This window comes from Microtus oregoni, unplaced genomic scaffold, assembly GCF_018167655.1.
Source record: "Microtus oregoni isolate MIOR12 unplaced genomic scaffold, Mior012 000014F_ref0000157, whole genome shotgun sequence".
Lineage (NCBI taxonomy): Eukaryota > Metazoa > Chordata > Mammalia > Rodentia > Cricetidae > Microtus > Microtus oregoni.
The window spans coordinates 47163046-47189434 of record NW_024543073.1 but is presented as its reverse complement, the minus strand read 5'-3'; positions in this window follow the sequence as shown (position 1 = coordinate 47189434).

Genomic DNA, 26389 nt, shown 5'->3' with positions numbered 1-26389 from the left:
GGATGGGTGTGTGCTGTGCTAAGGAGCTTCAGGTGATCCTGTCTACAATGGTTCTATAATGGTTGGAATGTTAGGAATTTCCTTTGGACCGTTAGGTACTTTTCCCTTGGATGGTCTTTTCCTGGGTGGTCTCAGTTTGTGGTCTTTCCTGGAACCTTACAGTAAACTGAGACTCGGGTCTGTACTGAGTTTGTCATGGTTGGGCCCTGCCTGCACATGAAAAAGCCAGTGATCGTATGGATGGTGGAGGGGCACATGAGGCACCACACCTAGCTGAGCAGCTACTGGCAGTTGGTAGTCATTTTTCTTTAGGAATGTAGCCACTTAATAGTTCCCCTCAATCCAATAAATAACCCCGCACTCGTGCACGCTCGAGCAAGCCCTAAACTCAGTTGAAGGGGGAGAGTTATGGAGGGCGATGGAGGGGACGAGAGAGGGCAGCAGGAGGTGACAAGGGACAAAATACCTCACACATGCATGGGATTGTTAGTGCGAGCCTAAAAAATTAAAAAGAATAAAACAAAAATGTAATTTATTAGCTGGGTGGTGGTGACACATGCCTTTAATCCCAGCACTTGGGAGGCAGAAGCAGGCAAATCTCTGAGTTTGAAGCCAATCTGGTCTACAGACCAAGTTCCAGGACAACCAGAGCTACACAGAGAAACCCTGTCTTAAAAAACCAAAAAATATCTATCTATCTATCTATCTATCTATCTATCTATCTATCTATCTGACGGGGGACTTCAGCCAATCGTGTGCTGTATAAGGTGTGTTCCCCCTGGGGCCACAAATAGCCAATAAAAACATCCATGTGCGCTTGTTTTTCCTCTTTGGCCTCCTGTACTCCTGGCTTTCGCGGGATCTTTGGTCATGTAAGTTTTCCCTCAATTATTAAAATCTTTTGAATTGAGCTGGTCTGGTTATTTATCAATCGACCACGCCCATCATCTATCTATCTATCTATCTATCTATCTATCTATCTATATCTATCTGTCTATCTATCTATCTATCATCTATATTTATCATCTATCTATCTATCTGTCTGTCTGTCTGTCTATCTATCAATCACCTATATTTATCATCTATCTATCTATCTATCTATCTATCTATCTATCTATCTATCTATCATATAATTTATCGACCCACTAATGGATATATATCCAAATGAAACAAAGTCTTGGAATTCAATTGGCATCTTCCTATTGTCTGAGTGGCATCTATGACTTATAGATGTAACTTTATTATTTTCAACATAAGCAAAGGTTCTCTCTCCCGTATCTCCTTTAAGACAAACAAACAAACAAAAATAAAACAAAAACAACCTTCCCCTTAACCATACCATGAAGTGGTCATGTTGTTAGTTTATATATCTGGTGCAGAGATGCAGGAGATGCATAAATGGACCCCTTCCCAAAATGCTTAACCTATCCTAACCGAACCAAGCTGCTGCTTTGACTCTCCTAAGCTATGGGCCATTTGTTTCTCCTGGATTCTGCCACTTATCACATTTGATTCCAAATTTTGGAGTCTACCTTTTCAGTCACTTCTTCCCTGCACCTGCTCTTTCCTGGCACTTGGGTAGATGTCACCTAGGAGCTGCCTGCTTCGTCTTTGTCAGCTCCTGGAGCCCGCTACTGCTAAAGCAATCACACTGGTGCACCCAGCAGCTTCTCTCAGCCTCCTGGGTACCCATTGCACGGAAATGGATGCCTCTCTGTGACCTGGGACATCGCTCTCTCTCTCTGATGACCATTGTGCAAACTTTCTGTATCCCAGGATTTGTCAGTTCATGGGTTTTTATATGATGACTCTTGTCCTGAAAGTAAAACAAAAACAAAAACAAATGAGTACAAAACCATGAGCAAGGTTTATGGAAAACATGGCTTCGAAACAACCTATGTTTGATGATTAAGGTCTTCTATGCTAACAGAGACTATAGAGAGATGTTTATCTAACCGCTTATATCTCTTCTAACTGTGTTCAACCTGAGGCTTCTAGAAACTTTTAGATAGGGATGGCATATGTTTGATTAATAAGTAGATTTGATAAAGTTTATAAATTACTAAGGTCCATTCAGTTAGCAAAAACTAACTTGAAGATGTATGCCTAGCTTCTTCGTCTTTGCTAAAACTTTGTTAAGCTTTAGTTCTTTGAGATAAACTGTCATACAAAAACTGTGATATTCTGTAAATACACACTGTTGAAGAATCAGAAAACAGAGGCTCCCAGTCTGTCTGCAGACTGCATTTATAGTTTCCAGTTTTATTTTGTTACTCAAGGGTTAAATTAAACCCTTTATTCAAATGTTTAAGGCTCAAACTTAATGGGGATAAAATTGTAAAATTCTAATCAATTTTTTTTTTTTTGGTTTTTCGAGACAGGGTTTCTCTGTGGCTTTGGAGCCTACCCTGGAACTAGCTCTGTAGTCTCGAACTCACAGAGATCAGCCTGCCTCTGCCTACCGAGTGCTGGGGTTAAAGGCATGCGCCACCATCGCCCGGCTAAAATTCTAATCTTAAAGAAGCTACTCAGACTGAGAAACCAAGGACAATGGCACTGGGTTTTGATTCTACTGCATGAACTGGCTTTGTGGGAGCCTAGTCTGTTTGGATGCTCACCTTCCTAGACCTGGATGGAGTGGGGGGGGAGGACCTTGGACTTCCCACAGAGCAGGGAACCCTGACTGCTCTTTGGACTGGAGAGGGAGGGGGATGGGGGAAGGGGGAGGGAAATGGGAGGAAGGGAGAAGGTGGAAATTTTTAAGTAAAAATAAATAAAAAAAGAAAGAAAAAAAAGAAGCTCCTAAGTTATTGTAAGTGTTAATGATAATTAAGACATACAAGGTAATGGTCTAATGTTCTTAGAACTATGTTTGTAGTCTCGTTAAGTACAAATATAATTCATTTAATGGGGCAAGATTAAGTCTTTTGTATATGTTGTTAACGTGAAACCGGAAGCAAGTAACCAGATATAAATAAAGTTTGTTTAAAATTAGGAATAATTAATTGATTAGATCATGGCCCTTAAAGCTCTCAGAGAGACCTGCTGAATAATGGCATTTAAGGTGTTTAATGAAAACGACTTCCCTTGAGAGACAGAAGCACCAGCTTCCGGTAGCTGTCTTCAAAGATGGGCAGCAATGGACTCCATCCAGAGCTCGCTTCAATGTGGTAACATTGACCACTGGCCAAAGAACTGTCCCATGCCTTGCCCACCACCAGGCCCGCCCCAAACTGTGGACACTGTTAGGTTAGCTGTTTTGCTTTGACTCGCCAACATAGGTCAGTTTTCCCAAGTTCCTCCCTACAGGAAAATTTCTCAGACTTTCTGGGTCTGGTGGCTGGGGCCTGGTGCTGTCTTACGTGGTAGCAGTGGCAGCAGCGTGTGATAGCCAAAGGGTGACAACAAAGCCATCGAGGTCGCCATGGAAGCTCCCAGGCCAGTTGTCCAGGTAATGAGTCTCTGTCGCTCTGAATGATACAGAGGCCATTTGGATTATACTTCCCGCTCAAATGTATGGGTCTCAGATGTCTGTGGTGGTGCTGATGGGGAGCTGTGGCTCTGTCGGTTTAGCAGCAGCAAACAGACCTTAGCAAGCTCCTCCCTCTAACACTGCTGCTACATGGTCAGTCTAGGCCTTGTTTTCCCAGAGCTAACAGGTGTCCTGCTGAGAAAGGCAGACTCAGACAGACCTGGCTGATGGGCTTCATGCGGAAAAAGAGAAGCTCACAAGACAAGTCTTAACATAAAAACAAATTCAAGCTCTTATTTTTACTATCCTTTTCTCTTCTTTTTTCTTTTCTTTTCTTTCTTTCTTTTCTTCTTTTTTTTTTTTTTTTTTTTTTTTTTTTTTTTTGGAGCCTGTCTTGGGACTCACTCTGTAAACCAGGCTGGCCTTGAACTCATAGAGATCCACCTGTCTCTGCCTCCCCCCCCCCCCCGCCCCCCAGTGCTGGGATTAAAGGCGTGCACCACCACCGCCCAAGTAGAGGATTTAAATTTATGTCAATTGTGAGGGTCTAAGTATGTGAAACTGAGACTTAAAGCTGATAAATGATGTTAAGGTTTCAGAGTTTTTTTTTTATATTAAGTTTTATTTATTATGTATAGTGTTGTGTTTGTATGTCTGCCGGCATGCCAGATGGTTTTGAGCCACCATGTGGTTGCTGGGAATCGAACTCAGGACCTCTGGAAGAGCAGGCAATGCTCTTAACCACTGAGCCATCTCTCCAGCCCAAGGTTTCAGAGTTTTAACACTAATCAATGGAGTTCTGATAAACCATTATTTTGGCCGTGGTAAAGCACTGGTTACTGTTATCATAGTAACAGGCTCATAAATTTAAATTTTCTTTGGTTATTTTCTAAATATAAACTTAAGAATGCTTCTTGCTGGGCTGGAGAGATGGCTCAGTGGTTGGGAGTTTGGGAGCGTTGCCTGCTCTTCCAGAAGTCTTGAGTTTAATTCCCAGCAACCACATGGTGGCTCACAACCATCTGTAATGAGGTGCCCTCTTCTGGCCTGCAGACATACACACAGACAGAATATTGTATACATAATAAATAAATAAATATTTAAAAAAAAGAGTGCTTCTCGCCGTGTTGAAAATACCTCTGTCCAATCCATACATACCCAGACATGCTAACACCTCTGTCAGATAAATATCCAGTCATGCTTACACATCTGTCCAATCCATACATACCCAGACATGCTAACACCTCTGTCGGATAAATATCCAGTCATGCTTACACATCTGTCCAGTCCATACATACCCAGACATGCTAACACCTCTGTCGGATAAATATCCAGTCATGCTTACACATCTGTCCAATCCATACATACCCAGACATGCTAACACCTCTGTCGGATAAATATCCAGTCATGCTTACACATCTGTCCAGTCCATACATACCCAGACATGCTAACACCTCTGTCGGATAAATATCCAGTCATGCTTACACATCTGTCCAGTCCATACATACCCAGACATGCTAACACCTCTGTCGGATAAATATCCAGTCATGCTTACACATCTGTCCAATCCATACATACCCAGACATGCTAACACCTCTGTCGGATAAATATCCAGTCATGCTTACACATCTGTCCAATCCATACATACCCAGACATGCTAACACCTCTGTTGGATAAATATCCAGTCATGCTTACACATCTGTCCAATCCATACATACCCAGACATGCTAACACCTCTGTCGGATAAATATCCAGACATGCTTACACATTTGTCCAGTCCATACATATCCAGTCATGCTTACACATCTGTCCAGTCCATACGTACCCAGACATGTTTCTATCATGTAGACAACTTCTCAGGCTTTCTTTTCCCTGTGGCCCCAAAGTGTGCATCTCCTCCAGCTGTTTACAGATGCTTGTTAACAGCTTTTCTACAGTGAGTATCTCAGTGCTTATTAGAGACAGTGGTCATGCTAATACATCTAAAACTTTATCTCTTTTGCCAACTTTTAAAAACGTATGCAAGTTTCGGGGAGTCCTGACTTGTCTTCAGTGTCACAGTCAACAGCCTAAGCTTTTCCACCCACTGCCTACCCTAGAGCATGGGATCTTTCCTTCTCCTGGCCTTGGAGCTCCTTTCCATGCTCCCCAAAGGCCAGGCTACAGGTCTGAAAGTTTCAAGCGTGCACTCAGGATAAAGAATTTCCCCAGCTTCTAGACTTTACTTTCTGTCCTAGTTAACGTCCACCCCAGCAGTTTTCTATTTAGCTAAGAGACGCCATCCAGGAATTAATTAACTGTGACCCGCATGCTGCTCCAAGACAGCTTGCAATCCACCAGCTGTAAAACTTTAAGACAATTCTGAAGCCATTTATGTCAATTCTGACCCCTCTCAGTCTCAGCAGTAATGCTCTCTCCTTCCCCGCTGGGAACTGATGGAGGATGGTCATTTGTCTATCTGTTGCTTTCATTGGTTAATAAAGAAACTGCCTTGGCCCTGATAGGACAGAAAATTAGGTAGGCGGAGTAGACAGAACAGAATGCTGGGAGAAAGAAGCAGATTCAGGCAGTCGCCATAGCTCTCCTCTCCAAGATGGATGCAAGATAAGATCTTACCAGTAAGGCACCACTTCATGGTGCTACACAGATTATTAGATATGGGTTAATCAAGATGTGAGAGTTAGCCAGTAAGAGGCTAGAGCTAATGGGCCAAGCAGTGTTTAAAAGAATACAGTTTCCATGTAATTATTTTGGGTAAAGCTGTGCAGGAGCCGGGCGGCGGGAAGCGACCTGCAGCTCCCTTCTACAGGGAACCAAGGACCTAACAATTGCCCACACATGTACTGAATTGTTGGGAACTTTCCATCATCTCCCTGGGTCCTTGTGAATGTTCTCCAAATAGAACTCAACTATTGAATAGGGGCAAGATAACCCTTAGGTGTTGACTCAGTGACTGCTGTTTTGACTTAGGCCCTGGGAAAGGGGCAAAGTGACCCTCAGATGTTTTCCCTTACCTCATCTAATCTGACAACCACTCTCCAGCCAATTATTGGTAATAGGTCTTTTGAATAAGCCAATCATAATGGTCAAAGAACAATCCCCACACATCCCTTCCTTCTGTGGTTTTTCCCTTTAAAAATAGCCTGTACCAGCCATTCAGGGTCTTTCCTGGCCTCCAGAATGCTGGAAGACCCTTTCATGACAGAATTAATAAAATCCTCATGCTTTTACATCAGCTGTGGTGAGAGACAGTCTCTGGGGGGAAACTCTTCCTCGGTGTTTGGACTCTAGGTCCAACACAGCTGCAGGTGGTCCTGCAGAACCAGTCAGCCCTGGATTTGTTATAATCTGCTCCAGCCAATGGGACTGCTTTAATGTCCCCTATCATTATCTGATCTCCTTCTCCTCCTGGCCTTTGACTGGCATTCCAGCCTTCCTAGGCTGTAAAGACTTCAGTGTTCAGAATTTTAATGCTCTCTACTGTCCAGCTTTATCACTCTTTCTTCACTCAGCAGCCAGAAGGGAATGGGACATTCCTATAGACGTCCTTAGCTATTCTGAATTAGTGCTTCTCTAAATACTCCAATGATGGTTTTTCAGTTGGTATCTATGTTTAGTTCTCTGAGCTAGAGTAGAATTTCTAGGAATCAGTTAATTTTTTGATAGTGTTAAAAATAACAACACAAAGGGCTGAGACTGTACCTCAGTGGTAGCGTGTTTGCCTATGATACAGAAGGCACTGGGTTCAATTCCCCATATTTCCAGAAGACAACCACAGTAAAAGTCAGCAACAGCACCAAATTTGGTGGCACACACCTGTCATGGCAGCACTCAGGAGTAGGACAGGGCAGGAGAGATAATTCAGTGGGTATAAGACTCATCACCAAGCTTGGTGATGTGAGTTCAAACTGGGACCCACACAGTAAAAGAACCAGCACCCACAGTTGCCCTCTGATCTCTACTCCTGTGCCATGGTGTGCATGTGCTACCGTCACACACACACACACACACACACACACACACACACACACACTCAAACCAAATCAAATTTCCAAGGCCAGCCTGAGTGTCACAATAAGACCTTAAGAAAATAAAGGGATGAAGATGTAGTCAGTGGGCAAGGTATGATCCTGTATACCATAAAATGCACAGACAATAAAAAAAAGAAAGCATCGACAACAGCACAGGTTTAGAGTCAAAACTGTGAAAAATAGACAAATAGTTGTAATAGTCCATGGTTTAGGCAGACCAGATCAAAGACTGTAGAACGTCTCCACATAGTCGACAAGGAGTTATTGAAAATGTGACCTCTCCTATAGCACTTTCAAGAACACAGAATATTGCCATTTACATAAATAAAAAGTTCAATTTTTTTTAGTAACAATTTAGGTTGGAGAGGAAGGACTGTGACTGGAGACAAGAGGGGAAGTGAGTGGGGAGGAGAGCAGATTGGGTGTAGTACAAATTCTAATTGATCTTAATAAATAAAACTCGGAGTCAGATATTAGGGGGAGAAAGCTGAAGGATCAGAGAAGCAGAGCCACCAGAGAGACCTTTTATCTCTACCAATGCTCAGACCAAAAGGAGTGCTCCTGTCCTCAGACTGCAACTGTCTCCACCAAACCTCAGACTGCAAGGGGCGATCCTCAGACTGCCCTGAGCCTTGTCTCCTCCCGCCTTATATTCCTCTCTCTGCCCAGCCATATCACTCCTGTCTTCACTTTCCTGGGCTGGGATTAAAGGTGTGGGATCCCAAGTGCTGGGACTACCTCTTTGTGGACTCTATTTCTCTTTTAGACAGATTCAATCTTGTGTAGCCCAGGGTGGCCTTGAACTAAGAGAGATTGCTCTGCCTCTGTCTCCTGACTCCTGTGATTAAAGGGGTGTTCCATCACTGCCAAGTTTCTTAGTGGTTTAGCTCTGCACTCTGATCTTCAGGCAAGCTTTATTTGTTAGAGTATGAGGAAGATATTACCACAATTGGGGATGCTGCAGATTGGAGGCTTCTATCTAGGGGAGTCTTTGAAACTTCTGTTCCCAGTGCTTGGCCAGTGAGGCACTCTGAAGTGCTTCATATTACAATCTAACAAAACCAACTATCCAGGCTTTTCTGTGCTAAAATAAATCAAGGAAAACCATCAAAGGCCTGAACAATGACAGAAACGGAAACAGAATACCCTGCTCCAACAACAAAATCCTTCAAAGTACCAAAGGAGGACTGGAGAAATGGCTCAGCAATTAAGAGCACTGACTGCTCTTCCAGATCTTAAATCTACAGCATATGAGGGCAGTTTACAGCAGAAAATGAAACTGCTACATATCATGTGTATTTGTATCCCCAAACAAGAAATTCCTAGCGTCTTGTGAAAGCCTTGGGTGTGGTTTTAGAAGAGGAGTGTGTGTGTTACCCTAAGTGTGCAGGCTTTAGAGCATTTAACTGGAGCCTTAGGAAGGCTTTCTCTGCCTTAACTATAGAATATTTATTAACATATGGTTTTAAATTAAAATAAGCCTTTTAGTTTAGCAAAATAGAAATGGGTGCAATTAAAATATTATTTTTATCCTCTTTATTTTTTTAATAGCTCCATAATGGACAGTCTATTCCAAGAGACCAACTGAGATGCTCCTAGGCTGAGATGCTCCTAGGCTGAGATGCTCCTAGGCTGACCCAAAAGCTAGTGTTTGTATTCATGGGTCTCTCTCTCTCTCTCTCTCTCTCTCTCTCTCTCTCTCTCTCCCACACACACACACACACACACACACACACACACACACACACACACACTTTGGATTAGGTTCATTATGCAAAGAATGAGATTTTACAATATTAAGAAAATTTTGCATTAGTTGGTCAAGACCACAGCCTAAGAAGCACTAATAGTCCAGTGCGTGCGCACAGAAGAGTCTAAGTAAATGAAGGCTGACAATGACATATACGCTGGGAAGCTGTGCTTCTGGTTCCTATGCTGTCCCACTGTGCAGCCAGGAACATTGACTAGTTCTGCCTTTAAACCAAGGCGCTCCTGAAGTTTTCAGAAAGAGGCTGTACCCATGTTAAACACCCTATAAGGCTGTTTGATTGTGGAAAGCTGGAATGTTGTAGGTCAGAGCCAAAATGATCTTGGGCTGTCTTTGGCCCTCTAAATAGCCACTGGTTGTCTAAGTATCATCTTTGCTATTATTAGCCTCATCCTTTGATAACAGTGGTTCTCCAGCTGTGAGTCACCTAAGATCATTGGAAAACACAAGTATACACATGATGATCCATAACAGTAACAAAATTACAGTTATGAAGTAGCAATGAAAATAATCTCATGGTTGGGGGTCACCACAACATGAGGAACTGTATTAAAGGGCCATAGCATTAGGAAGGTTGAGAACTAGTTTTAGAATGTACAGACAGACCCGATTTTACCCACCCACAGGCTAAGAGTATCAGACAAGACCTGAGACCTACAGCAGGCTTCCCTGCTTCACTACAGCCTGCCTACCTGGTATCTCCACCACATGCACTATCTAAAGTGTCTTGGTTTATGATTTGCTTTGCTGTGTTACTTCATGAAACTGTTGCCACATTGAACACAGTGTTCAGGGAAATCTAAATCTGTGTTCCTGGACCATCTCGACTCATACCTGGCTTCAGAATAAACTATTTTTTATTTCCTTTGATGTGTGAGCTCTGTTTTTGCCAACATTTTGATCATTTCCTTGTAGACAAATTTTTATAATAGGACAGGGAAGGCAAAATATGACTGGGATTGAAGGGTTCTTTCACCATATGCAACATAAAATTTGCTTCTTTGTGTTTGTGTGAGTGCTTGTATGTATGCATGTATGCCACATAACATGACTACAGAAGCCAGAACACAACATCAGATCCCCTGAAACTAGAGTCATATGCAGTTGTGAACAACCTTGTGTGGGAGCTGGAACTGAGCATACACTTTCTATGAGAACAGCTGAGCCACCTCTCCAGTCTTCACTTTTATTTATTTATTTATTTTTTTGCTGCATAATGGTCCCTGGATAGGATGTGCTGTACTGTATTTAGCCATTCATTTGTTGAAGGGAATCTTGATTGGCTCTAGTTTTCAGTAAATTCTAATGATGTGGGCGTGATTTAGACCATTAACAAGGGGTGATGTGGAACCCAAGAGCTAGTAACCAATATATGAAGGGAAGTGACACAGGTGAGAGAAGCCTTCTAGAGCGGGGGGCCTCTCTGAAAACCCCAAGAATCAAGGCTCACCAAGAAGCAGACAGCCTTTGGAGACCCAGAGACCGGGATGATGAACTCTGACCATTTCCTTTCTGTCCTAACAACAAACCCCTGATTATGTCAGTTATATTTTTACTGCTGTGATAACACACCATGGTCAAGGCAACTTAAAGGAGAAAGAGTTCATTGGCTTTACAATATCAGAGCCTGAATCCATTACCCTCATGGCAGGGAATACAGTAGTGTATAGGCAGGAATAGCACTGGAATAAACACCAAGAGCTGACACCTGATCCACAAACAGGAGACAGATAGAAAGCTAAGTGGAAATGGCATGGGCTTTTTAAACATCAAAGCTCTCCCTCAGGGATACACCTCCTCCAACAAGGCCACACTTCCTCCAAGGCCATACATCCTTCAACAAGACTATACCTTCTACAAGGCCACATGTTCTAATCATTCTCAAATGCTGTGGGACAATGGTCTGTACCCTGTCACTTGTATTTTAAATAAACACTGATTGGCCAGTAGCCAGACAGGAAGTAGAGGTGGGGCAACCAGGCAGGAAGTAGAGGTGGGTCAATGAGAATTCTGGGAATGGGAAAGAGTCAGTCTGCAGTTGTCACCCAGTCACAAAGCAAGCAAGATGTGACTGCCTCACCGAAAAAGGTACCAAGCCACATGGCTAACACAGACAAGTATTATGGGTTAATATAAGTAATACGAGTTAATAAGAAGCCTGAGCTAATGGGCCAATCAGTTTATGATTAATCTAGACCTCTGTGTGTTTCTTTGGGACTTAACTACTGTGAGAACTGGGCAGGAAAGAAACCTGGGTCACACCCAAAGAGTTCCACTAATTAGGGAATAAGAGTTCAATATGCTCCTTATGGGGGGCTATTCTCATTCAAACCACCAAAATGTCCATGCCTCTCAGTGGCTTCACACAGCTGGATCCAGAGCAGAAGAGGTTCATGGATGCAGTTGAAACTGGCCAGCTCCCATTGCACAGAAGCCTGGAAAAACATGAGCAGTATCATGTGGATTAAATGAAAAGTTCAGGATGTATGGGTTTCTGTAAACTTTGACTACAAATTTATAGACACTTTATTTTTGACACCTCAAATTAGTTCCTCTTTGTGTGTATTTTCAAAATTGGTGTCGTTAGACCCTAGAAAGTGAGAAACATGAAGGCTCCTTCCTGAAGGACTTACGCTTGCCTTGCAGGTCATATCTGAAGTCCTGACTGCTTTGCCTCTAAGATCCATTGTTTATTTCACCATTATCTCTTCATGTATTTGTACATATGTGTATATACATGCCTATATATCAAATATATTAATTTTATACATTTCAATGCACATTATGTTTCTTTAAATGGCAGTTATTAGCACATATACATCATAACTTGATCTGAAAATAAGAACATTTCACAAGGGATCAGGCAAATATTTGAGTATCTATTATATCTTTAGTTCATATATTTTTATTTATTAATGAGAAAAATAAAAATGTTTATTAATTTATGTCTTCCTCAAAGACAATGAACAAAAATCTGCTTCTATAAACATGATGACTTATTCCCCTTTTGATACATAATAATTGTTGTTTCAAATCTGTGTTTAAATTACTCAGCTATGTCATTAATACAGGTCAGTTTTTAAGCTTAAGTACATTGCTTATGAACACTGAAGGCTTGTAGACAGCTTTTTAAAAAAATCTATGCTCCAGTTTCTTCCCCAGTAGTGGCCTCTCCATTGAGCCTTCTCCCCCCTCCTTCCTTTCCTCCCTCTTTCCTTCTTTTTTTCCGAAGAAATATTTATGGGGCACAGTGGCACATACCTCTAATCTCAGCTCTGGGGAGGCAGAGATAGGCAGATCTCCGAGTTAGGGCCAGCCTGGTCTATAGAGTGAGTTCCAGGAAAATATAGTGCTGAACAGAGTAACCTTGTTTTGAAAACCAAACCAAACCAAACCAAACCAAACCAAACCAAACAACAACAAAACCCTATCTCCTCAAACAATAAACAAAAAAAAATTTGTATTTTTATTTTATAGGTGTTTTACCTGCATGTGGGTCTATGTACCACTTGCATGAAGTACAGTGGAAGCCAGAAGAGGGCATTGTATCTGGACTTACAGATGGTTGTAAACTATCATGTGGGTGCTGGGAACCAAACCTCTGGTAGAGCAGCCAGTTCTCTTAACTGTTGAGCCATTTCTCCAGTCCTCTGAGATTTAACTACACAATTACTTTAATCAGGGAAAATTGCTGTGTTCACCGAGGGAAGCTGTAATGATCTGCTTCTTTAAGAGACAAGCCATACCCACTCCCTCCCCCATCCACTGAGGCAAGCTGATCTTCAGCTTCCAGCCTGACTCTCTCTTTCTTTTCCATCTTCCCCTCAGAGAGGCAGCTTCAGTCTCTCTCTCTCTCTCTCTCTCTCTCTCTCTCTCTCTCTCTCCCTCTCTCTCTCTCTCTCTGCCTCTCTGTTCTTCTCCCTTTCTCTCTTCCCTTCCATAACCACTAAATAAATATCCAACCTCACTCTGTATGGTGTGCCTGTCCGTCTGTCTCTTGCCTGCCACCACATAGCTCACCACAGGGGATGCCGCCCACATGGTTTCCTATGCTGTCCCTGCCCGGGTCTGGCTACTCTCAGGGCCTGCTGCCTGCTGCTGCTGGGGATCTGCAGCAATTTTTAATAATTCATTACAGAAGCAATTCAGGAAGCAGCACAGATGCCTTAGTCCTTCATCTCTTCTCCTTTAATAAAAACAGGCAGCAGTGTCGGCCCCTGGAGAGGTTCTCCCTGAGGGCCTTGATGACTCATCATTTGCTAAAACCACCACACACTTGAGCATTTAGTGTTTCACCCCTCAGCATCATTTGCCATATTCCACACTCTTTTTCTGGAAGCCTTTCATCCCTGTCATTCATGTTCTATCCTTTGCTTTCAAGTTGCTGGAGCCAGATTGTCTGGCTTTGAGTCTTGGTACGGTCATTTCAATCTGTGTGACCTTGAGGAAGTCACCAAGCTTCCTCAGGATGTAGTTTCCTTGTATTAAAATGGAGATAATCTAGAACCTTAACCACAGAGCAGGGGTGAGGAGCCACTGAAGGCACATGCGTGAGCAGTTTGACATTTCTGTGAGCATTTAAAAAACCTTGAATGTGTGAGGTTGGTATAGTTGACTTATCTACAGTTCAGCCCTCAGGGTTACTTAGGCATGGCACAGTTACATGTCTCTGCATGAATCTACTTTCTCTGGCCAAAGATGAGAGCAACACAGACCTCCGCCCTACAATATACTCACTTGCTTTGCATAATCAATGTTTTTATATGTTCACAGAATTGTTTAATGGTCACCATAATGAGTTTTACAACGTTCTGCTGTGGGCTAGTGCTTTTGTACACAGTGAAGATTTGTCACTCATATTGGTTTAATAAAATGTTGATTGGCCAGTAGCCAGGTAGGAAGTATAGGCGGGGCAACCAGACTAAGAGAATTCTGGGAAGAGAAAAGGTGAGATGCAGTCACAACACAGACACAGAGGAAACAAGATGAAAATGTCTTACTGAGAAAAAGTACCAAGATACATGGTTAAACATAGATAAGAATTATGGGTTAATTTAAGCTGTAAGAGCTAGTTAATAATAAGCTTGAGCTAATAGGCCAAACTGTTTATAATTTAATATTAGCCTCTTTTGATTCTTTGAAACTGAACGGCTGTAGGACCAGGTGGGACAGAAACTCCCATCTACTATTTTCACTTTATTTACAAGGAAACTATATGCTCAGCTATAGCCATTTCCATTTCCTTCTCTTCCTTTCCCAGACCCAGCTGTCATTCTTTCTGTCTCTCTATAGTTGCATATACTGGGCATTGTGTATCAGTGAATCAAATAACCTGTAGTTTTTATATATACCTTTATTTATTTTGTAAAATGTTTCCAACGTCAACTCAAGAAATAACATGTAGTAGTATTTCATTCTTTTTTAAAATTAAATTTTATCTTACTGGCTCTTTCATTCGCACACACAAACACAGACCATGGAGTGTGTGTGAGATCAGAGGACAGCTGTGGTGCTAGTCACCTCCTGCTTTGAGATTGCATCTCTTTGTTCTTGTCCACTGTGCACTAGGCTGGCTGGGTGTCTTCCAGCCTCTGTGTGCAGTCTCCTTGCAGTGGCACTGGGCATCACAGGTGCTCCAATGACCAAGTCGATCTTCTACATAAGAATTTGGTTTTTTTTTAAAATTTATTTATTTATTAAGGATTTCTGCCTCCTCCCTGCAACCGCTTCCCATTTCCCTCCCCCTCCCCCGATCAAGTCCCCCTCCCTCATCTGCTCGAAGAGCAATCAGGGTTCCCTGACCTGTGGGAAGCCCAAGGACCGCCCACCTCTATCCAGGTCTCCTAAGGTGAGCATCCAAACTGCCTAGGCTCCCCCAAAGCCAGTACGTGCAGTAGGATCAAAAACCAACTGCGATTGTTCTTGAGTTCTCAGTATTCCTCATTGTCTGCTATGTTCAGCTAGTCCGGATTTATCCCATGCTTTTCCAGACCCAGGCCAGCTGGCCTTGGTGAGTTCCCGATAGAACATCCCCATTGTCTCAGTGTGTGGGTGCACCCCACGAGGTCCTGAGTTCCTTGCTTGTGCTCCGTCTCCTGCTCCTGATTTGGACCTTGAGATTTCTGTCTGGTGCTCCCATGTGGGTCTCTGTCTCTGTCTCCTTTCATCACCTGATGAAGGTTAATATTCATGAGGATGCCTATGTGTTTGTCTTTGGATTCACCTTCTTATTTAGCTTATCTAGGATCGCGAATTATAGGTTCAATGTCATTTGTTTATGGATAGAAACCAAATATGAGTGAGTACATCCCATGTTCCTCTTTTTGGGTCTGGCTTACCTCACTCAGGATAGTGTTTTCCATTTCCATCTATTTGTATGCAAATTTCAAGAAGTCCTTGTTTTTTACTGCTGAGTAGTACTCTAATATGTATATATGCCGTACTTTCTTCATCCATTCTTCCGTTGAAGGGCATCTAGGTTGTTTCCAGGTTCTGGCTATTACAAACAATGCTGCCATGAACATAGTTGAGCATATACTTTTGTTGTATGATAGGGCCTCTCTTGGGTATATTCCCAAGAGTGGTATTGCTGGATCCAGGGGTAGGTTGATCCCGAATTTCCTGAGAAACCGAAACACTGCTTTCCAGAGTGGTTGCACAAGTTTGCATTCCCACCAGCAATGGGTGAGTGTACCCCTTTCTCCCCAACCTCTCCAGCAAAGGCTATCATTGGTGTTTTTTTATTTTAGCCATTCTGACAGGTGTAAGATGGTATCTTAAAGTTGTCTTGATTTGCATTTCCCTGATCACTACGGAAGTTGAGCATGACCTTAAGTGTCTTTTGGCCATTTGGACTTCTTCTGTTGAGAATTCTCTGTTCAGCTCAGTGCCCCATTTTATAATTGGGTGGATTAGCCTTTTACTCTCTAGTTTCTTGAGTTCTTTATATATTTTGGAGATTAGACCTTTGTCAGTTGCAGGGTTGGTGAAGATCTTCTCCCAGTAAGTGGGTTGCCTTTTTGTCTTAGCGACAGTGTCCTTTGCTTTACAGAAGCTTCTCAGTCTCAGGAGGTCCCATTTATTCAATGATGCCCTTAGTGTCTGTGCTGCTGGGGTTTTACGTAGGAAGTGGTCTCCTGTGCCCATGTGCTGTAGAGTACTTCCCACTTTCTCTTCTATCAGGTTCAGTGTGTTCGGACTGATATTGAGGTCTTTAATCCATTTGGACTTGAGTTTTGTGCATGCTGATAGATATGGATCTATTTTCATTCTTCTACAGACTGACATCCAGTTTTGCCAGCACAATTTGTTGAAAATGCTCTCTTTTTTCCATTGTATACTTTTAGCTCCTTTATCGAAAATCAGGTGTTCATAGGTTTGTGGGTTAAAGTCAGGGTCTTCTATTCGATTCCATTGGTCGACTTCTCTGTTTTTATGCCAATACCAAGCTGTTTTCAACACTGTAGCTCTGTAATAGAGTTTGAAGTCAGGGATGGTAATGCCTCCAGACAATCCTTTATTGTATAAGATTGTTTTGGCTATCCTGTGTTTTTGTTTTTCCATATAAAGTTGATTATTGTCTTCTCCAGGTCTGTGAAGAATTTTGATGGGGATTGCATTGAATCTATAGATTGCTTTTGGTAGAATTGCCATTTTTACTATGTTGATCCTCCCAATCCAAGAGCAAGGGAGGTCCTTCCATTTTCTGGTGTCTTCTTCAATTTCTTTCTTCAAAGACTTATAATTCTTGTCAAATAGATCTATCACTTCCTTGGTCAGAGTTACCCCAAGATATTTTATGCTATTTGTGGCTATCGTGAAAGGTGATGCTTCTCTGATTTCCCTCTCTGCTTCCTTATCCTTAGTGTATAGGAAGGCAACTGATTTTTTGGAGTTGATCTTGTATCCTGCCACATTACTAAAGGTGTTTATCAGCTGTAGGAGTTCTTTGGTAGAATTTCTGGGGTCGCTTATGTATACTATCATATCATCTGCAAATAACGAAAGCTTAACTTCTTCCTTTCCAATACAAATCCCCTAGATCTCCTTATGTTGTCTTATTGCTATTGCTAGAACTTCAAGCACTATATTGAAGAGGTATGGAGAGAGTGGACATCCTTGTCGTGTTCCTGATCTTAGTGGGATGGCTTTGAGTTTTTCTCCGTTTAATTTAATGGTAGCTTTTGGCTTGCTGTAAATAGCTTTAATTATATTTAGGTAGGAACCTTGTATCCCTATTCTCTCCAAGACCTTTATCATAAAGGGGTGTTGAATTTTGTCGAATGCTTTTTCAGCATCTAATGAAATGATCATATGGTTTTTTTCTTTCAGTTTATTTATATGGTGGATTACATTGATAGATTTGCATATGTTGAACCAGCCCTGCATCTCTTGGATGAAGCCTACTTGATCATTATGGATAATTTTTCTTATGTGTTCTTGGATTCGGTTTGCCAGTATTTTATTGAGAATTTTTGCGTCGATGTTCATGAGTGAGATAGGTCTGTAATTCTCTTTCTTGGTTGGGTCTTTGTGTGGTTTTGGTATCAGGGTAACTGTAGCTTCATAGAAGGAATTTGGCAATGACTCTTCTATTTCTATATTGTGAAATACATTAAGGAGTATAGGTATTAGTTCTTCTTGGAAGTTCTGATAGAATTCTGCATTGAAACCATCTGGTCTTGGGTTTTTTTTCGAAGGGAGATTTTTGATAACCATTTCTAATTCTTCGCGAGTAACTGGTCTATTTAGATCATTCACCTGGTCTTGGTTTAGCTTTGGTATATGGTACTTATTTAAAAAAATGTCCATTTCTTTTGTATTTTCCAGTTTTGTGGCATACAGGCTTTTGTAGTAAGATCTAATGATTCTCTGAATTTCCTCTGTGTCTGTGGTTATGTCCCCCTTTTCATTTCTGGTCTTATTCATTTTCGTGTTCTCTCTCTGTCATTTAATTAGTTTGGATAGGGGTTTGTCGATCTTGTTGATTTTCTCCAAGAACCAGCTTTTTTTTCATTGATTCTTTGTATTGTTTTCTATGTTTCTATTTTGTTGATTTCATCCCTCAGTTTGATTATTTCCAGTCTTCTACTTCTCCTGGGCACGTCTGCTTCTTTTTTTTCTAGAGCTTTCAGATGTGTTGTTAAGTCCCCAATGTATGCATTCTCCGTTTTCTTTAAGTGGGCACTTAGTGCTATGAACTTTCCTCTTAGCACTGCTTTCATTGTGTCCCATAGGTTTGAGTATGTTGTCTCTTTATTTTCATTAAATTCAAGGAAGACTTTAATTTCTTTCTTGATTTCTTCCTTGACCCAGGTGTGGTTCAGTAGTTGACTGTTCAGTTTCCATGAGTTTGTCGGTTTTTTGGGGGTAGCGTGGTTGTTGCCTTCTAACTTTATTCCGTGGTGATCTGATAAGACACAGGTGGACACTGATATTTTTTTGTATCTGTGGAGGTTTCCTTTGTTTCCGAGTATGTGGTCAATTTTTGAGAAGGTTCCATGAGCTGCAGAGAAGAAGGTATATTCTTTTCTATTTGGGTGGAATGTTCTATAGATGTCTGTTAAGTCCATTTGCTTCATTACCTCCAATAATTCTCTTAATTCTCTATTAGGTTTCTGTCTGATTGACCTGTCCCTTGGAGAGAGAGGTGTGTTGAAGTCTCCTAATACTAGTGTGTGTGGTTTGATGTCTGCCTTGAGTTCTAGTAATATTTCTTTTACATAAGTAGGTGCTTTTATATTGGGGACGTAGATATTCAGGATTGAGACATCATCCTGATGAATTGTTCCTGTTATGAGTATAAAGTGACCATCTCGGTCTCTTCTGATTGATTTTAGTTTGAAGTCAGTTTTGTTAGAAATTAGGATGGCCACACCTGCTTTTTTCTTAGGACCATTTGCTTGAAACACCTTTTCCCAATCCTTTACTCTGAGTAGGTGCCTGTCTTTGTGGTTGAGATGTGTTTCTTGCAAACAGCAGAATGTTGGATCCTGTTTTCATATCCAATCTTTTAGCCTATGCCTTTTTATAGGTGAATTGAGCCCATTAATATTAAGTGATATTAATGACCAGTGATTGTTTACTCCGGTTATTCTTATTGCTTTTGGTAGTAGAGATTGTGTGTCTCCTTTCTTTGAGATGTGCTGGTGAAGGGTCACTAGATGCCTGGGTTATTGTAGGCAGTGTTGTCAGTGTTGGATTCCTTGGGTTGCGATTTTCCTTCTAATACTTTCTGTAGGGCTGGATTTGTGGCTACGTATTGTTTAAATTTGTTCTTATCCTGGAATGTCTTGTTTTCTCCATTGATAATGAACGATAGCTTGGCTGGATATAGTAGTTTGGGTTTGCATCCATGGTCTCTTAGCTTCTGCAGTACATCTATCCAGGACCTTCTGGCTTTCATAGTTTCCATAGAGAAGTCAGGTGTAAGTCTGATCGGTTTACCTTTATAAGTTACTTGCCCTTTTTCCTTTGCATCTCTTAATATTCTTTCTTTAACCTGTATATTTTGTGTTTTGGTTATTATATGGCGAGGAGATGTTTTTCTTTGATCCAGTCTGTTTGGTGTTCTGTATGCTTCTTGAATATTTAACTGAATATCTTTCTTTAAGTTGGGAAAGTTTTCTTCCATAATTTTGTTGAAAATATTTTCTGGGCCTTTGAGCTGTGACTCTTCTCCTTCTTCTATTCCTATTATTCTTAGGTTTGGTTTTTTTTTTTTGGTTTTTTCGAGACAGGGTTTCTCTGTAGCTTTGGAGCCTGTCCTGGAACTAGCTCTTGTAGACCAGGCTGGTCTCGAACTCACAGAGATCCGCCTGCCTCTGTCTCCCAAGTGCTGGGATTAAAGGCGTGCGCCACCATCGCCCGGCTCAGGTTTGGTTTTTTTATTGTGTCCCATATTTCCTGAATGTTTTGTGTGGAGAATTTGTTTTCTTTGATCTGTTCATTTATTTTCTCTATGGTGTCCTCAGCATCTGAGATTCTTTCTTCTAGCTCTTGTATTCTATTGATTATGCTTGTTTCTGTAGACTTTGCTCGTTGACCTAGATTTTCCATATCCAGCTGGTCCTCAGTTTGTATTTTCTTCCTTGCCTTCATTTCAGTTTTCAATTCTTGAACTGTTTCCGTTACCTGTTTGATCGTTTTTTCTTGGTTTCCCAGGGTATTATGCACGTATTTACTCATTTCTTCAAACTTTTTGTTATACTTCTCATCCATTTCTATAAGGGCATTTTTTACATGTTGTTAAGGGACTCTATTGCCTTCATAAATTCAATTTTTTCCACTTCTTCTGTGTTAGGTTGTTCAAATACTTCTGTTGTAAGATCATTGGGTTCTGGTGTTTTCATGTTGTTTTTCAGATTATTGGGTGAATTCTTGCCTTGGCGCCTGCCCATCTCCTCCTATTGATCCTATCTAATGCGTCTTTTAAAAATCGGATCAGGTTTCCCTGCTGGCCAAGGGCTCCGCTTACAAAATGCCCTCACTCTGTTTCCTGGTTCCTGCCGCAGGCCAAGAACCCTTTCACCCCTCCGAAGGGTCTTCAGGACAGGACCAGGCTCCCAGTGTGCCAGTGACCTGACCAACCAAAGGCCTACCTCTTTGATTTAATTGCTCTCCTTATTGCTCGCCTGTCCCTGCCGCTTGGGTCTGCCGCTGCGCCGGTCCCCCAAAGCCTCTTCCTGAATACGGTGTCGCTCCATGGCATCTGGCCGCTTCTCCGCGTCTGGCCGCTGCGCTGCCTCTGTGCCTCTACATAAGAATTTGAACTGCACCCTCAAGCTTACCCAGCAAGTGCTCTTACTCACTGAGCCATTGCCCCCGCCTCTTCCTACTTTTTATTTAGGACTAATACTTCATTGTGTTGATGTATTACAGTTGGTAATTTAGTCATCAATTAATGGAGCAAAGGTTAGCTATGATGATGAACACTTTCATATGGCTATTTTTTGAGTTTCTCTTGAGTATGTATCTAAGGGTTTTTAGGTAACATGCCAACTCAATCATTTCTGAACTGATTTTCCAAGAGGAAGCAAGATTTTGCATTCTTGCTCCCATTTCTGTAGTATTTGTTTTAAAAATATTTTTGCCAACGCTTTTTCTCTGTCTTGATTATAGTTATTCTAGTGAATGTGATATGTTATTTCACTGCTATTTTGATTTGCAGTTCCCTGATGGCTGATAATATTGAACATCTTTCTACATCTTTTCTGATAATTTGCACTTAATCTTTGGAGAAATGTCTCTGAGTTTATCTAGTTTTAAACTGAGTTATTCATCTTTTTATTGAATTACAATGGCTTCAGTTACAGTTACATTTTTATTCTAAAGAACAGAGACAAATATTTTGAGTCCATATTTCTTGTTTCAGCTTCCTGGTTGCCCCAAAGCTCTCACAAATTCAGGAAACTCCTCCACATCTGCTTGTCTTTTTGAGTTATTGGTTTGAACGTTCTTACCATCTACTCTGGAGCCCAAGTGTCATCTTTAGATATAGATTTGTGTTTTCCTTTATGTTTAACTACCCACCATTGGCCATCAGTTGCTGATTCCACCTCTGAAAGCATTAAATTCCATCTCTTCTGCCAGTATGGTCCAGGCCATCATCAATAGGCTCCTGCAGTTTCTGAAACTTCCTCTTCAAAGGCCTATAAGTGCTGTTCACTCTGTATTTGAGAATGGATGTTTTAAAACATAAATTTGGTTCTCCATTCAGTATCTTCCTTTTTCTTTGTAGATAGAATTCAGAGTTATGAATCCTACAGAGGTTAATTCCTAAATATTAGAATGATCAAGGATGGATTAGGTCAACTCAGTGTTCAGACCTTGTCACGGGAACCACCCTGAGTCTCCAAACATCTCTGCAGGGTGATGGGCACAGCCATGCTTTAGGTAGATGGAAAATACTGAAGGCTCCTCAATATGGTAACCAGCTAAGATGACAGTACCTCACTCACAGCAACAGCCAAAGATTTGATGTCTTAAAAGATCTCATTGACATACAACTACTTATTAACACATAGCTTTGAATACATAGAGTCACAAGACACTGTTATAGTTTCTAAGACGCTCACATACACAGGGAAGTGCTGAGTGCATGGTAAATTTTTCTTCGTATTAAGGATAAAAGAAAGGGATCAGTAGATCATGGAACCAGTCAAAAATTATTGTTTTAAAAGATCAGAGAGCCGGGCGGTGGTGGCGCACGCCTTTAATCCCAGCACTCGGGAGGCAGAGGCAGGCGGATCTCTGTGAGTTCGAGACCAGCCTGGTCTACAAGAGCTAGTTCCAGGACAGGCTCCAAAACCACAGAGAAACCCTGTCTCGAAAAACCAAAAAAAAAAAAAAATAAAAAAATAAAAAAAAAGATCAGAGAATTTTAATTTTAAATAAATTGAAATAAAGTTAACTTCTTTTGCCAAAAACATAATTATTTTCATGTAAATGGTGCATCGGTAATTTTAAAATCTGATAATCACTGAGGACTCTCTTTGTCAAAAGTTAGGCCTTCAGCTCCAAATTTTCAGAGTGTTTATGAGGCTCCAAAGGTCCTTCCGTAAATACATACTGGAAGAGCCCAGATCTACAGAGTGCAGAGGGCTGTGATCAGAAATGACATAGAACAGTGATGTGTACATCTCATTAGCTGTTTAGCCTCTTCTGCTAGCAAAAGGGTTATTTAAAAATTAAAGTTTAAACAGCATATAAATTAAATAATATGTCAGGTAAGGCAATTATAAATTGAACACACATATAATCTCAGAATTCAAGAGGATGAGAAAGGAGGATAACATGTTCAAAACCTTCAGGGGTCATATAGCAAGACCTTGTTACAAAGCTAAACAAACTGAAACACCATACAAATATTCAGTGCCCTGCACAGCTGTGTGATGATCCATCACACACACACACACACACACACACACACACACACACACACACACACACATTCAGTGTTCTGAACAGCTGTGGGCTGATCCAGCACACACTCATTCAGTGCCCTGAACAGCCGTGGGCTGATCCAGCACACACACAGTACCCTGCACATCTGTGTGCTGATACAGCACACACTCATTAAGTGCCCTGAACAGCCGTGGGCTGATCCAGCATAGACACATTGCCATGCACAGCTGTGTGCTGATCCACTCACTATACATGCTCAGTGCTCTATACAGGTGTGTCTGCTTGTTTCAGAAAGATTCACTACAACCGGGCCGTGGTGGCGCATGCCTTTAATCCCAGCACTTGGGAGGCAGAGGCAGGCGGATCTCTGGGAGTTCGAGGCCAGCCTGGTCTACAAGAGCTAGTTCCGGGACAGGCACCAAAGCTACAGAGAAACCCTGTCTCAAAAAGCCAAAAAAAAAAAAAAAGATTCACTACAATGAAGAAGAAAGTAGTCTAATGACAGAAGCATTAATAATTTAAATTATAATTATTTTGGTTATGAGGAATATTTAAAATGTTGTAATAAAGGCAGACTCTGGCACCATAGCAGGAAGAAGATGGGAGAATCAGATCTCGTTCACGGGATTTTCCACCAATGATGCCATGCTGTGTCTCATATATGCGCACTGAAGTCGGTCACCTGTCCGTAGACCAGCTATGTTTTTCTCTGCGGAGTTTCTAGCCATATGCTGATGCGGAGTGATGTGTGCTGTGTTTTCTCTCTCTCCATCTGGAGAGGTTTTCTCCACTGAAGAACTCTCCCAGCCGGCATAGTTCCTGTTCTTTTCCCTTGTTGCCCACCCTCCCCTCCCTGTGAGGAACTTAATGAGAAAAGACCAGTCGGAAATTTAAAAAAAAAACAAGTGTGTATTGGAGACCTGTTAAAAGCACGTTGCTAGGCATGGACATATCATCTAAGCCCCAGCACTTGGGAGACTGACAGGTGGGTCACAAGTTGAAGTCAACCTGGGCTATTCGATGAGATCCTGACTTAATGAGGGAACCAAACATCACATGGTAGTGACTGTTTGCTCTAGAGTGCGCCCATCTTATGAAGGGAAGCAGCCACTCAGAGGCCATTGGTCACTCCTGACCTTTGATCTTACCTTCAAATCCTCGCTGCACTCATTTTAACTTGTTTGTTACCCCTAATGCCAGACCTGGGGACAGCCGTACTTCTCTGCTCCTTCTGCCCCAATGCCCCTTCCCTGCACCAGGCAGCTGCCTCTTTAAACACTGACATTTAAATGTTGCTCTTCAGAGAGGTCCTGTCAGACCAGCCTGGCTTTAATGTCAGCCACGTCCTAGGAGTCCTTTCTCACCAATCAGCTTTATGCTTTCTTTTCTTGCATTTGTGAAGATCTAACACACTATATGTCTGGGTAGTCTCACTATGTGCAGATCTAGCACAGTGTATGCTGCTGTAGTCTCACTATGTGCAGATCCAACACAGTGTATGCTGCTGTAGTCTCACTATGTGCAGATCCAACACACTGCATGTCGCTGTAGTCTATGTGCAGCTTTAACACACTGTATGTCAGGGTAGTCTCACTGTGTGCAGATATATGTATGTCACTGTAGTCTCACTATGTGCAGATCTAACACACTGTATGCCACTGTAGTCTCACTATGTGCAGATCTAACACACTGTATGCCACTATAGTCTCACTATGTGCAGATCTAACACACTGTATGCCACTGTAGTCTCACTGTGTGCAGATCTAGCACTGTATGTCACTGTAGTCTCACTATATGCAGGTCTAACACACTGTATGTCGGGGTAGTCTTACTGTGTGCAGATCTAACACACTGTATTGAAGGCGTAAGTCATAAACAATGCCACACCAGTTTGGAATTATGATTAATAGGGTGGTATTTATTTAAAGGGGAAAAAACTTACAGATCACTGTCAGCCCTCTGCGCAACCAGGAAGGGAGTCTAGTCGCCGGCGGAGCAGGAAGTGAAGAGAGAGAGGAGAGGGAAGTGGCCGCTTTTTTAAAGGGAGAGAGACCACGCCCCCATGGGCTGGTATCTCAGCGGCGATAGGCTGGAGGAGTGGGAGGACCTCCCGTAACACCTCCCCCTTTTGTTTAAATAAGAGAGTTCTAAACCTACTATGAAATTTTATACAATAAGTACAAATATCCTATTCTAACTAGCTTAGGTCTTGTATAATAAATAACTTGGCCAAGTCATGAGAGAAAGTAACTACATTTATATAGTCTTCAACCCCATCGAAGATCTGAGAAGAGAAATAATGTTACCTGGGTAATTAGGAAGTTCAGTAAAACAACTTCCAAAACATGCAACAAATCACAGAGACAACTAGCTACCTAGGCAATCACCCAAAGTCACATTAGCAGCGTTGAAGCAACCAACATTGGCTAAGGCCTAACATAACTGACATACCATTTTCAAAGGCAAGCAACTTTTCAAAACTATCTTATCCTGTCTTGGCAGGATATGACAGCCCTGTTTTATCCATTGATGCATGCTCTGTATCTTTGTCAGTGGTTGAGGTATGGGCATTTCTTTGCCCCAAGGCCAGTTCTGCCAAAAAGAAGGCTCCAGGTGGAGTGTCTTTGGTGCTCAACATTCTCTCGGGAATAGAGTGGTGTTGCCAGGAGCAATTGTGTCTCACTACAACAAAACTCTGAGTTAGATTAAAGGCCATTTTCTACAGCTCTTTGAAGAAGTTGAAGATTATCTATCTATACTGAGTATAATCTCTATATACCTAAAGAACCTGATTAGTCTAATTATAAATGACAAACTTAGATGACTATTAGTCTATATAATTCTCAATATCTATCTAACTTAAAGACTAAGACAATAAACGACTGTGAAACAAATGAGGACAATGGCCTCCAAATATAAACAATGTACAAATATACATTGCAGTAGGTAAATATATATCAATACACAAACATTATATAAGTATCTTAATCAGAGGTAGAAATGTACACTGCAATATGGTAAATATATACAATATATATATATATCAATACAATATATGTCAATACATAAAAAATGTTTTAAACAGAGGTAGAAACATGCATGCATACAATAGTCAATATAATTTAACTTTGTGCCAATATACAAGAATCTATACCAATATATTTGTCTAAAAACAGTAACTCACAATTACAAATCTATTATCCCATCATCCCT